A 14,495-nucleotide genomic window follows, 5' to 3' on the forward strand; every position below is an offset into this window, starting at 1 on the left:
GTGGCCCAATGGAGAGGTAGTCGCCGAGGTCTCTATGTCCAGAGAACAGTCTGGGGCCACAAACAGGTGGTTCCAGGGAGTCCTGCCTCCATCGCTCATTACAGAGCCTTGCAGTGCCAACTTCAAGATGAGCCATCACAGCCAAGAGCCACCTCCCTGGAAACGACACTTCATAATGATTCTAAGTCTCTGGTTCCCATAGCACCTTTTATCCAAGGAGTGCAAGTGCTCGTGCACAACCACGAGGGCCCCAAAGCCACCAGCAAGTGAAGGGGGCAGTTCCCCGCATCTGTGAGGACCATGACCCTGAGGGGCCTGCAGGGTAAGCACCACCCAGCTCCCTGGGCCAAGGCTCCCAATTGAAGTCCTCACTTCCTGTGACCCCGAGGCAGTCTGGCCTCCCCATGTCTCAGTTTCCTTCTTTGCAATTTGAGAATAAGAACAATACTTATTTCACAAGCTTAGGGTGTAGATTAAATAACAGCCAGAGTAACAACTAACATGTATTGTTATTTTACGCCAGACACTGCGTTAAGCCACCTGACACATATTTATGTGACTATGATCCTTAATTTATACGAGAGGAATTGAGGCAAGAGAGGTTCAGGAAGCCTCCCACATGACAGAACTGGTGAGGGGAGCCCCAGAACCTGTCACACACACTACTGCTCAGCAGGTTGCCAAGGAGGCCCACCCAGAAATGGAAACACTGAGGCACAGAGCAGCTGCCCACTCTGCCACGCTTTCTCCCATATGACCTTGAGGTCCTAGACAGCGACCTCTATCAGCTGATGTCAGGCAAGCCAAGACAAGAGAGCACAGTGGAGTCACTGCTTCTCAGCCTGAGGGCCAGGGGTGCAGGCAGTCCCTGGCGGATTGGAGGCCTCTGGTCCCCTTGACACTGGCAACAACCTCCCCCCTCTTCAGGACCCAGCATCCAGGGCCTTCTTGACCAACCGCAGAGAAGGTGCTAGACAAACCTGCACAGATCCCAAGGTACCTGCAACAGGAGAAAACTGGTTACTGTTCAAAAGCCTGTGGCTGCCACTTAAAAATGTAAAGAAGGGATGGCCCAACGAAAGGAGGGGCCGCCCGGAGCCAGCAGGCCCATCTGTAAACAGAGAGTACGTTAGGAATGTGTAAGCAGCGCCATAAATCCCTTTCAGCTGCCTCCCGTCCTCCCTCACGGACAGGGCCCCCTGTCCCGGAGGCCTCGGGCAGGAGGGGAGTTTGGCGGCCGCCTCTGATGGCCACAAAGATAGCGCCTCGCGGAGTGGCTGTCACCGAGCACCGCACCGGGTAAAACAGACACACAGGGAGCTTCACTCATTAACATTGGCGTTGCCATGACAATGAGCTGTTGCCAGGTAGCAGAGAACTAGGAGAAGAGTGAGAATTAGCAAAGCCTAAAAATAAAGCCGTTATGTTTCTTCCCCCGTCTAGATGTCCATGTGTAACAGGCAATAATCTCGCCTCCGCCTCCGCCCTGCCCTCTCCCCAGCCGGCCCCGTGGCGGCTCCCGGCCCCGCCAGTCCCACGAGCCCCACAAGGCAGGGGTGCCCCTCCCGGGCAGGGCTCACACCAGAAGGCCCAGCTGACAGGCAGCACCGAGAAAGCGCAAAAGCCAGGATGCACGCTCCCCTCCTTGCGAGGTCAGCCTGGCCTCCAGACCGAAGCTGGGCCCACCCCCAGTGGCCACATACTCACCCGGCCAGACTCCTGGGCTCAGAAAGAGTGGGAAGTGGCAGGTGCCCTGGCCTAACTGATCATTTTTTCTCTTGTAACAAAACACCTGAGTCAGCCTCAGCCCCCGAGGTGTCTGTGGAAGTCAGGGGCCTGGGCCGGGAAGCCGGAGTGTGGTTCGTGGTTGCCCTGATAACTGTGATACCACAACAAGGGCCATCGTGATACTAATGCCAAAAGGTAAGAGAGTGTTCTGATAAAACTCATGGAGCAATTTGTAAACATCTCCCAGGGACGCCCGGGCAGTGGAATTATTTTCAGGGTCTTCCGGTCTGGTTCTGATATCGGAGGAGAAAATGCACGTGTCTGACGGTTACATGTTTCCTTTGTTCATCTCTCCCCAAGAGCCACAAAGACAGAAATCACATCTGGCTATTTGCCCTCATAACCTGAGTGTCTGCTGTCATCCCAGACACACAGTCAGCACACAACAAACAAGGAGCACCGCCTCAAACACGGCAGACAGCATTCTGCGTAAATGGCAAAGATATCAACAGTAATAATACCTGACCTATATAAAACACCTCTCTTTCTAAAATTCTAAGCTCTGCCTTCTAAGAACTAAATCCTACTTTCTATCCAGGTCTCTAGTCTCAAAAAAATGGTTCATCACATATACAGGTATATTGTGCTCTAAGCAGATCAGAGAAATTAAAATCCAGAATTTTGTTAGCAATGATTTCCTTTACTAGTAATTATAATAAGATTTCCTCAAATGTAGACCTGCCTAATGTCTTTAAAGTATAATTTCTTTAATGTAGTGTGTGCTAATTTGAATCTCTACTTTGAGTGAAGCCAGCAGCAATGACTAAATTTGTGGTTTCTCTCCTTCTACCAGACTCACCCTTGAGTTATCTCCCTCTACCATGGCTGATGTGCACTCAACAAATGCAAACAGTAGCTAATTTTAATATTAGTGCACGAAGTACGCACTTAAGAAACTAGAGTCATTATTTCTCTCACCATCACACCATAAAAATATATAACCCAGAACGGAACATAAACATTATTTCTTGGTTCTTCAACTGTTCTGGATTATCCAGTCATTCATCCAAATGCCAGTTCCTGCCTCTGGTCCCCCCAAAGCTCGTGCAAATAATATAAAAGTAGCAGATAGAATGACAAGTAAAGGAAGGAGCAGAACAACTGGGGATTTGAGAGCAAGCCCCATCAATCATCCCACGCCCCATCCCAACCTCCAAGCAAGGCCAAACCTGTATGAATTAATTTATGCTCTTGAGAGAATGAGAATCAGCAGGTGAAGTCCTACCAAATAAGTAATAGTGATGCACATGATGGCTGTATCTCAACAGGACTCCAGAGAGGTTCATATTCTTACAAACCTACAGCAACAGTAGCCATCAAGCCTGCTTTCAGCATTGCCTCTAGAGAAGTTAAAGTTCACGGACATGTTCCTTCTCTTCCAAAGTCTCAGACACCCCCAGACCTCTACTAGAGGGACCATGTATTCACAGGGCCTGATGTTCTCATAACCAGGCACAGCCCAGACCAATCTGAAAATGCTCCTGGAGCATGTTTTCTACAAGCGTGGTTTCTACAGTAGAGCTCTTCTGAAAACTTTATGATCCCTTCTACTAAAAGGTACACGAGAGATGGCTCTCCCCATCACTATGCAACGATGTTGCTACATAAGATCCCAGCTTGTCCTCATTACCCATCCATATACCTTCTTCCTTCTCTATGGCACAAAATACCCAGTTACAGCTGCAGATTCCAATGGGAAGGGGTTACTCAACAGATGGAGGTGAAAAATAGATGTTGAATGACTGAATCGGCAAATGAAAAAGCTAGCCTAATGCTTTTCCCCTAAGACACTCAGATTATTGGGATGCTTCCAAAAGGAGAACCTTGGGCTCAGTTCTCCGAGATCCCACCAGTCTAAGGTTGATCGTGTTTGCCCATTACTGTCTTTGAGATCATATGCCCCAGTACCAAATGTCATCACCAGCCCTGTGAGAACTGGGTTTGGATCCATTCCCAACCCTGAATCACCTCACTCTACATCATTTCCCCAGACTTCAGAATCAAGGCACCCCCACCAATCCTAGGCTTCCTCATAGGGAAGGGAAGCAAGGCAAGCTACCTGAACACCCTCAAAGAAAGACAGCATAAATCTGAATGCTGTTATTAGCAATATTGCCATCACTTCACTTGGGACATTCTTTCACATGTCACTACTTCTTCCTGCCCTAAAGAGTTCATATTTTCCACCATGGCCCCGGTGAAGTGAATCTCTAATGATGACCCTAATGAAGCTGCTGAAACATAGGTAGACGTCGACTCTGTACTAGCCACTCCTCCCAGATGTTCTGTTGCAAAAACAGTCTGATAAAAATAAAATCACGCCAAGCTGAAGATCAGATTCCTCTCCCTGCCCTTCCTTCCTTCCTGCAACAGATAAACTTGTTTTCTTACTTTGCATTTGCCATTTTTAGAAACAAGTTAGAAGTAAAATGCAAGCCTCTCCTGGAGGAAAGGATAAGGGTATCAGTCTCTCTCTCTCTCTCCCCACTCTCTTCTCTCTCTGTCTCCTCTCTGGCATGTGTTACTAAATTTTATATAGCTTGACTTGCTGCATCTCTGATATGAGCTGCTTATACACAACATAACCAGACACATATTTTTAAGAGTATGCATCACTTAAAATAACTGGATTTTAAGCCTTCTGATTTGAGGTGAGAATGTGGTTGGAGGACTGCATGGGTCTTGGCTCTTGAGAAAGCAAGGCAATTAGTGTTTTTAAAGAAATGTAGGAGTAACCCTTCAGGAGGCCACTGACAGAAATATAGAAAAATCGGACTTGCTTTTTGCCCCACCAGACCCCCTTGGAAAGTACAAATATCCTTTCATGGATGGTTTCCAGAGATGAGTTTTCTGAAGCTCAACGCAGTTATTTTAAACGTCAGCTCCTTAAACTGTATTTCTAAAATATAATTAGCAAATCTTTATTCTTGGCCAAACAACTGCTAATAGAACACTGTGTGTATGGTGGCACAAGCCAGTTAAGAATCTTATAAAACAATGCCCAAAATACAGAGTGACACAGACACCCTTCTTTCTGCCTCTGTCTCTTTCTCTCTCTCTCTCTCTCATACAAGTACGCACACAGATGGAACACCATTTGTCTTCCCAGAGCCATCAAATTTCGGGCACATGATGACTCCTCCCAGTGAATTTCTTATTATTACAACCATTAACAGACCACTTCCAACTGTTTGTTCATGAGGATTATTGGTATTTGGTCTTTTTTTTTTTTTTTGAAACATACTGGAATATAGAATGGATACTTACAAAATTTTTAAAGGTATTTGATTACTGTTTTCATGAAAACAATTCTAACAAGAATATACCTCACCCTAACCAAGACTTCAGTGGGGTATAGTATGATTGGTTACTTCTTCCTGGAAGCCATTAGGACCAGGGAGTAATATTTAAAAATCACCCACCTGTCAGAATGGATATTACCAGCCAATAGAGCTGGCCTAGGGCTCTGGAGCCCTTTGCCCTACTCGGTGTACATCTTCTATTTACTGGCTGTAGGGGAAGGCCAGGACTCCGAGGCAGGGGCCCAGGTGGTGGCGGCACTTGGATGAGAGTAACTCAAATGCTCAGAATAGTTGGAATAAGAATCACGTTTCTCCATTATTTCTATGGTGGGGGGAGGGGAGCGGGGAGTACTCAGGCCCTAAGTTAGACCTCAGGTCAAACGAGAGGGAACCCCCAAATAACCAACCAACAACAAAAAGAAACCCAAAACCAAGGTATTTATTATGGTGGGAAACAATTTTTTTTTTTCTGGGGCGGGGTAAGGAGAGGTTTAAGATAAGCTGACTTCTTTGGCTTACTCATCCCGGGGGTTCCAGTTTGGGCTGATCTTCTGCTACTAGGTATGATAAGTAAAAACTGATCATAACATACTAAGACACCTCCATATTAGTTGGTAAATAGCCATTTCCCTGAGTTTCCAAATGCCCTGCACCACCCAGGCCCCCTTCCTCAGGCCTCCTGGATCTTCCCTTGAATCCACTAAACAGAGGGTTTATGCCAGGCAGGGCAGAAGACTCCAGAACCCTGCAGCTGCTCTCCTGGCCAGGGGTATCCATTCTGATGAGTGCTGCCGGACCAGCTATTAATAACATGTGCAGTCCTAGTCATGGTCTTGCCTTAAGACTATCTCAGCTGACATAGCTCTCCTAGCCAAACCCATGGTGACCTATCCAGCACGCGTCATCTCCCCTCTTGTGAACAGTGCTCTATCTAGCTGTTTATTTGAATTATGTCGTGTGTGTGTGTTTTCAATGTGCATGTCTTCTCATTCCTCTCAGACGTAGAGATAGGAGGCTGGCATCATACAATGTTTTATGTGTCTTGGCTTACCACTTTATATTTAACACAGTACCTGGTGCATTGCAGACACTTAAGGATTGTTCATTGGAAAAGACTTCTAAGGTCTGACATTCCAACAGCCATGGCCTTTAAGTTTATTCCCATCCTAATCAAGCCCTGCTGGTCTAGTCCCCTCCATGAAAACTTCTCCGGAATCTCCCCCTAAGTGATTCTGTGTTCTTTAATCCCTAATGAATCAAAAGACCATGCTGTACACTCCAACACCTAATTTAACCGTACACCACCTTATGTTATGTTCCTTACGAGAAAGTTCAATTCTTGTTGTTTGTCTTATCACCTCAACTAGATTATAGATTCTTTGAAGACAAGGACCACGTGGGAAAAGGTACATTTTGGTAATCCATTTCTGAAAGTCAGATGTTCTGTGGAAAATGGTAACTTATTTCCCATTATTTTAAATAGGAAAAATTACAATGTGTTGCATTACATCAACCCCAAACCAAAATATGTTATAATGTATTTCCTAAAATGTAAGCAAAGAACAGCACATAACTATCATATAAACGATCACATTAGGATGTAAAGTGTTTAAAATAGCACTTCCTGACCTCTCAGTTGAATGTGCAGAAGCCTGTTCACCTGGTTTCTCCCAGAGCTTTAAAAGGGCCCAAATAGATGACCTCCTTCTAAGAAGGTTGGCAGTCAGGAAAAGGGAAAGGAAGAGTGTGTTGGGGGTTGCAAAAGCAATGTGGTCCACCTCACTATTAAACTGGCTTTGCAAATCCTCCAACACATGTGGCCAAGACTCCTCCCCTGGGGAAGGGATGAATGTTCCTTTGATGTAGTCACATGCCTCTCTTAGCCCCCAAAACAGCCACAAAGTACATCTCCTTTGTAGACACTCAGCGAGCTCTACAAAACACCTACAAATATTTACCGTGTACTACAAACTGTATTTGAACAATAACTTGAGGCTTTAAAATGTTATATTGTTGGGGCGCCTGGGTGGCTCAGTCAGTTAAGCGTTTGCCTTCAGCTCAAGTCAAGATCTCAGAGTCCCAGGATAGAGCCTCACACGGGGCCCCCTGCTCAGCAAGCATTCTTCTCCTCCCTCTTTCTCTGCCCCTCCCCCAACTTGTGATCTTTCTCTCTCTCCCTCTCTCTGTCTCAAATAAATAAATAAAATCTTCTTTCAAAAGTTATTTTGAGTTTGAGGGATAGAAATATAAATCTTTCCTATATAAATATCAACTGAAAAACATTTTATTCAGAGCTGTGTATAAAATATGAAGCAATGGTATTAGAAATGAGGATATATTCTCCCAGGAACATGTTAACAGGGGAAACATTCTGCAGGAGAAACCTCTATTTCTTCTGAACCTTTACCACCTTTAGCATAATGATGGGTACGTGGCGTATGTCCAATAGGTACTGAAGGACAGGGAGTTAGTATATCTGATCATTGACTACAGAAATGAGATGAGACTGGGTTGGAGAGCAAGAGAAATCCTACATTGGCCATGCTGGCTATTCAAAAGAGAAAACTAAGAACCAACACTCACTGGACACTGAGTATGAGGTAGGCACACATGTCAGCTCATTTAATATTCATGATACCCCAGAGAGCAAGCTATCGCCAGTCCCATTTCACAGACTGGATAGACAACTTGACTAAGAGCCACACAGCTAGTCGGTGGTGAAATCTAGAATTGTATGTGGGCGTAACTGCAAATCCTGAGCCTCTTGCACCATTCGTAGTGCCTCCTCTCAGGTCAGAAGCACAGTTAACCCCCAGGCGCTGCCATTCTCTCTCCCAATCCCCCAGCATCTCATTTTATCTTTGAAAATGCTACCCTGTGCTTCTGAAATCACTCATCTACATTGTATAAGTAGGAATGTAGTCAACTGGCCTTCTTCCTTCTGGATCTCATCCCAAGGCCTGGATTCTACATTGCATAGAGCTCCTATGGAAGCACTAGATCTCAAGTGGACTACTTGATTTACACGAAGTGGTCCCAGTTTGTCCCACTCACCCTTCTGCTCTCTGAGTACCTCCAAGTCAAGGTTAATTCTCAACACAGACCATGTACACCAAACCCTCTGCCTACCTCCTTACTCAAAATCATCAACCCAAGAGGAGGAGCCCGTCACTATTTATTCATCCGACAACTATTTCTGACCTGCCAGCATTGGGCTAAATATTGGGGGTATGACAATGGAGAGAAGATAAGGTCCTCAACCTCACCCAGCTACTGGGGTGACAGACAATCATACAAATAAATACATAATTACAGATTATTTTAAGTTCTATAAGAGACAAGAGCAAGAGAAAAGGGCAAGATAGGGCAATATAAAAGGTTCTAACAGGAAAGAAGATTTAGAATAGGAGCTTCGGGAAGACTTGTCAGATGAAGTGACATTTAATGAGACCTGAATAGAAGGATACGAAAGAGAAAGACAAATTAAGAGTGAGTGCCTCTGGGTTGTCGGCCTCCTCCCTGTAACCACCACGACCTGCCACCTCCCAAACCCCCGCCTCCACCTGCCTATCTCCAAGCTGATGATGTGAGAACCCGGCCTCTCCAGGTGGAGGTGGGGTGAGGGGGACCCTGAACTTCCACACACACAGGTTTCCCAGTTCGGTGTGCAGAAGCTCATCACCTGGTTTCACCCAGCCCTTGATAGGGGCCCAAATGGGTGACCTTCCAGGAAGGGTGGTAGCCAAAGGAAAGCAAGAGATGAGGATGCAGACAGGTTGTGGAAAACCACCCTGGCTCCACAAACCCTGCCGTGCTTGTGGCCAAGACCCCCTATCCTTCTGGGAAGGGACAAATGTTCTCTGGTGTGTGTGTAAAAATTTTTAAATATGCATTCTGAGAGAAATGTAACTTGTCTAGTTCTGATTCATTCATAACTCATCAAATTTGTTTTGCAAGCACTGCTTGATGTCCAAGAAACTGCCAAGCCTCCCTAACCCCCACAACCCCCTTTGAAGTGGTGGTTATGCAGACGTCACACGCCGGCCTAGGCTCTGAAGAACAGACCCCAGGGCTCTGAGCCCTGAGATTTGGTAAGAAGCAGACCTGCTGTGAAGGTCTTCCAGCCACAGCACCCCGCGCTACCCCCTTGGGCTCTGTTTAGCAATCTCTCTGGTGTGAAAATGTATCCAGAACACATTAGTGAAAGGCCCACGGGTGTGTAGGGAGAAGAGAACTGGGGGAACGATAATCAATGTTTATTTCGTTTGTTTGCTGACTGAAGCTATAATGTGTCAGGAGTCAGGTGAACAAAAAGAAGTGTCCTCCTTTTCTAGATTCAGAAAACTGCCCTAAAAACAGAAGGGACAGGCTTCCGTGACTAAGCCCAGTCCCAGAACTCTAACTTCCTACTTGATTCTGTGTTGAATGGACCTTCTCAGCCAGGAGCAGTGTGTCCCCAGGGAGGCAGTCAGAGGTGAGGGGGGTACTTTGGTTGTCACCAAGCCTGGGGGGGTACTTAAGTGGGGATGAACATCAAGGGTTCTAAACACCCTGCAATGGGTGAGACTGCCCCTAACAAGACTGGTCTCAGCCAAAACGCCCCTCACACTGAACAATAGCTAATGTAAGGGGAAGAAGCCCAGGCAGTAACGACAGCACTCAGTGGCCGCGGGGGTGGGGGCAGGGGGGACAGCTCAGAGACAGGACTGTAGACATAATAGCCTATGCTACCTTCTCAGTACTGGCGTGTTGCTCCTCTGACCTTACGGTCTGACGGCCTGAAGAGTTTAGAGGCGTGTCCCTTTAAGGGAAAGACTGCATATGTTTCACTCTAAACAACACTCAGTGTGGAAATCAAGTCACTTTCTAAAACTCCAGGGTAGATACTCCAGGGTATCTGGAGGAAAGATGCTAAATACTTCTTTCGTGGGATCCCCATGATGATTTTATCTCCGTAGGGGGAAAAAGGCTTCCTAGGCTTCTATGCTCAGGCACTTTGATTTCCAGATAGAAAGCATCTCTTTATGGAGAAGAGAAGTCTACCTTGGACTGCAAGACATGGGGCATTTTGTCAACACATGTCTTCATCTGTGGGGCTTGGAACATTCTCAGGGCCCGTGGCCCTTTATCCATGAGCCTCACCTCACCTTCTGCTTACAGAGAAGACAACAGAGCTTGTACTTTACTCACAGAACATTTTTAGATTAAACGAAGGGTCTAAGGATGGTGTCCAGCAGGATGCTTTCCCCCATGTGAAACAAGGTCCGTTTCTGTCTTCTCTGTTGTGGCTGTTGAGATGGTTGTGCCTTCCAGGAGGAAGAGGGCAGACAAAGCACCACTGGATTCTGAGTGCCCAGAAGAGAACTGATGGTCTCCTACCCCCAAAATAATTCTCATGCCTATTAATAAATGCTTGAAAGGTCTTTAAATGATTCAAGAGAAGACTTAAAATATGAAATATCTAATATTCATGCAGGCTATAAATGACTGCGATCTAGTTCTTCAGTCCTTGTGCAAGTTTTAACAGGGAGAAGAGCTTGAAATATACAACAGCATTGATTGTCTGGAAGCAATGGGGACCGAGCATCATGAAAGTAGAAAAAGACACAAAAGGAGACGTGAGGCATCACAGGCATGCTCAGCTGAACCAGCTATGAGACACCAGGCAAGGCCCTCACTGCATGAGCCTCAGTTTCCCTGTTTGTGAAACAGAAAGACAGAGTTGCATGTTCTTAAAGGCCTTCCAACTCTAAAACCCTGTCAGTCAAGCCAGTGATTGAAAACAGTGACTCCACATTGTCCAGCTCAGACAAGAAGTGGAGGCCCAAGGTCAGCCATAAATCATTTCTCTAATATAAGTTAAAGAGAAAAAAAAAAAAAAACAAATAGTTTTGCACACGACAAAAGTTTTAAAAAATGTAAATAGTATTGCCTTTCCTCAGGTGCTCTGTCCTTCTGAGGGAGCAAAGGCTGTGCTGGGGTGAGGCCCTCAGTTCACCCACAGACCGGCAGCGTGCCCAAACCATGGCCTCCTTCTCAGAGCTGGTCTCCATTGACTCAGCCCTCATCCTGCATGATGATGAGGTGACGGTCATGGAGGATAAAACCAAGGCCCTATTAACGCCAAGGGTGAAGGTGTTGAACCTCTGCAGCCAGGCTTGCAAAGGCCCTGGCCGATGTCAACATCAAGAGCCTCACGTGCAAGATAGGGACTCCTGGACCCACCCCAGCAGCTGATGCTGGACCCGCAGGAGGTCCCGCTCCCTCCACCATGGCTTCCCCAGCTGAGGAGAAGGAGGCGGAACCAAAAGAAGAAGAATCTGAAGAGGCTGATGATGACATGGGTTTTGGTCTTTTTGACTAAACGTCTTCTGTAACATGTCAATAAAAAGTTGAACTCTTGGGGTATCTTGGTGGCTCAGTCTGTTCAGCAGCCAACTCCTGATTTCTGCTAAGGTCATGAGTTCAGGGTCATGGGATTGAGCCCCATGGAGGGCTCTGCACTCAGCAGCGAGTCTGCTTGTCCCTCCACCCTGCTCCCTGCTCGTGCTCTCTCACTCTAAAATCAATCAATCAATCAATCTTTTTTTTTTTTTTTTAAAAAGGCTGAACTTTTAAATAAATAGGTGGTCAGTGCTCTCTGAGTCCTTGTCAGGAAAACTGATGAGGAAATTGGCATCACTGGCTACCCAAAAGCAATCGCTCCTTGTCCCTGGCTCTTAAGGTCCAGATTCTGTTTGGTTGTGACCCCTCTCTCCCAGTGATGGAGGGAGGTCCTAATTCATCCAAACTGGTCAAGATGATCCCACTCTCCTTGCAAAAGGGACATCTGACCAACTCCTGGCCAGTGAGACATGGCAGAGTCTACTGGATTCATCTGGGAAAAGCTTCCTCACTCTTAAGAAACACTCAAGAGACACTTAAGGGACTGGAGAGATGTGTCCAGTCCCCCAGACACTGCTGCTTCTGCCTGGGATGTCTGCAATGGCTATGGCCACATCATGATCTCAGGGGAGCTCTCTGACAACAGGCACACTGAAAATGGCAGAGCACCAACAATCAGGAGGATCCATGCCCCTAAGTCCCTCAGGAGATGATGGGCATGATGTAGTGATAGAACAACCTGGAGCCACCTGTCAAAGGTCAAAAGGGACAGACTCACCACAGGTGTCAGGAGAAATGACTGTGCAGCCAATACCTAACTTACAAGAGCTAAAATATTTGCTTCAAGGAAAGTTTAGAAAAGACTTTTGGAGAAAAGACTATGCTTAAGAACAATTAAGAGTACATCAAAATGCATCCCTCACCTTGAAAACTAAGAATCACATAAAATAAACATGCTGCTCCGCATGTCACCTCTTGATAGCCTTGTCAAAGTGAATGCCAGCCACAGCAGCCTTGGACAACAATGCTTCGTGGGCAGGTTCTCTGTCCTCCTCCATTAATGCCAGGATGCCTTGTATGACATCCCACCTCCCACCTCTGACTGCCTCACCTGGTGCAGCCTGAGAACTGCACAGTAGAAAATGAAGAGCCGAGGTGCCTGGGTGGCTTAGTGGGTTGTGTCTGTCTTCAGCTCAGGTCACGATCCTGGGGTCCTGGGATTGAGCCCCGTGTCAGGCTCCCTGCTCAGTGGAGAACCTGCTTCTCCTTCTCCTCTGCCCCTCCGCCTGCTTTTACACTCTGACTCTCTCTATTAAATAAATAAATAAAATATTTTTTAAAAAAATAAAATGAAGAGTTTCTATCAAAGACACTAAGAATTTACCTTTTCTACAAATTTGATTCAATTTCTGTTTCTTAAAGCTGAAGTCTTCACAATTTGGTAATGGAGAGTCAGTGATGCTACCTGGCACTGAAGCATCCCCCTTCCCCCCCACCGTGCACATGGCACAGGCCAGGCCTACAGTATCTGTTGTTGTAAGGATCTTTAAATGTGAGTCATCCTCATGCCTCAGGAACATGTCTCAAAGGCCTCTGAGGGGAGGCCTCTAGTTCAGGGTAGAGTAGCATACCTCAGCAGCTTCCTGAGAAGCCTCTTTCCTTGGGGGAGGCAGAGGCGGGGCCAGGGCCATGTGGGTAGGAAGAGGGGAGGTAGTTCCCCAGGTCCTGACCCCCCTGTTGCCTTCAAAGATGCTTTCAGCTGAACTGTCAAATCTGAGTGTTTTGTCCTAAAGGAGGAAGGCACCAACGCAAGCACCTTCCTTCCTGAGGGTGCCCTTCACTGCTGTCTCAGCCATACACCCACATAGCCTCGAAAGGTAACTCGCAGTCCTCTCCAGGCTGTGGTCAGCACTCCACTTTCAATGCCCTGTCACCCTCTGGGCCAGGCCAACCACATAATGATAGAAGATCATTTCTATACAAGGGCCTTCCGGTAGCAAAAATTCATTTAGGAGGAAATAAATTTGAATCGAATTTACTAACCCCAGAACATGTAAATTAGGGGAACATTCCTAATGAAATTGCTGCTAGGTTTAGAAATGATCTCAAAGTTGCATTTCAAAATACAGGTTCGTTTCTGCACTGAACCGATTCACTGGGTGGTTGTTTACAGGTTCTATTAAAGGGGACTCGAAATGTCAGGTTTTGAAATTAATAAAAATTAATTTCTGTTTGTTGCTGTTCATTTAAAAATTAATCATCCTCCAGTTTGGGTCCTATTCAGTCACTGATTTAAATGTGGGAAAGCTTCACTTATCTGAATTCGAGGAAGAGGTAAGAGGAAAGTCTTGTCTAAACTGATGAAAAAAATCCAAATGGCTGATTATTGAAGAAAAACGGTGCTAGAACTTGTAGTATTAAACATATAATAAACTAAGATTTAAATGAACACTAATAAGTAAAATAGAGTTAGTCACTGAAAAATCACAATCCATAATAGGTTTTTATTACATAATAATGAATTACATTATATCACTGAGTCTTAATTTTTTAAATCAATGGGAAACACAGTCTGTGTCAGAATTCCTGGGGTACAATTTGAATTTAAGCTTCACAGTGTTCAGGATTTAATCGGGCATTTCCGATGGTCAGTGTGCAGCTTTAGTAAATGCGAGATGCAGGGAAGCAAGAGAAAGAGGGGGGGAGAAGAAGGAGGGAGAGAGGAGGGACAGGGAAGAAGAACGAATGAGGAGGGGGAAGGAGAGGGCAGGGGAGGGAAGGGAGGGAAACGGGAGCCACCCAGGAAAGAACAAATAATTTCTTAAGTTGGGGATCTCAATGAACATGCCTTGGTAGAGAAAAGCAGCCAAGAAAGTGGTGACATTTAAATTTCCCAAGGGCATAGTGTGCCCAGTCTGGGCTGTAGTGAAAGACCTTACTACAGTCTCCTTGTTGTGACAGCTTTAGCCCCCATCTGAGAACAGGATGGCACCCCTGGAGGAAGGGGTGCTGTGGGCCAGC

The 14,495-nt window shown here is 46.1% G+C and overlaps 1 protein-coding gene and 1 pseudogene across 39 annotated transcripts in view; one reads left to right on the forward strand and one right to left on the reverse strand.

The window, feature by feature from the left end:
• CACNA1C (calcium voltage-gated channel subunit alpha1 C) overlaps positions 1-14,495 on the reverse strand; it is a 747,770-nt gene that overhangs the window by 502,514 nt on the left and 230,761 nt on the right. The window lies entirely within an intron of this gene.
• LOC102154581 lies at positions 216-11,572 on the forward strand (annotated as a pseudogene).

The sequence above is a fragment of the Canis lupus genome, chromosome 27 (assembly GCF_011100685.1).
Source record: "Canis lupus familiaris isolate Mischka breed German Shepherd chromosome 27, alternate assembly UU_Cfam_GSD_1.0, whole genome shotgun sequence".
Classification (NCBI taxonomy): domain Eukaryota; kingdom Metazoa; phylum Chordata; class Mammalia; order Carnivora; family Canidae; genus Canis; species Canis lupus.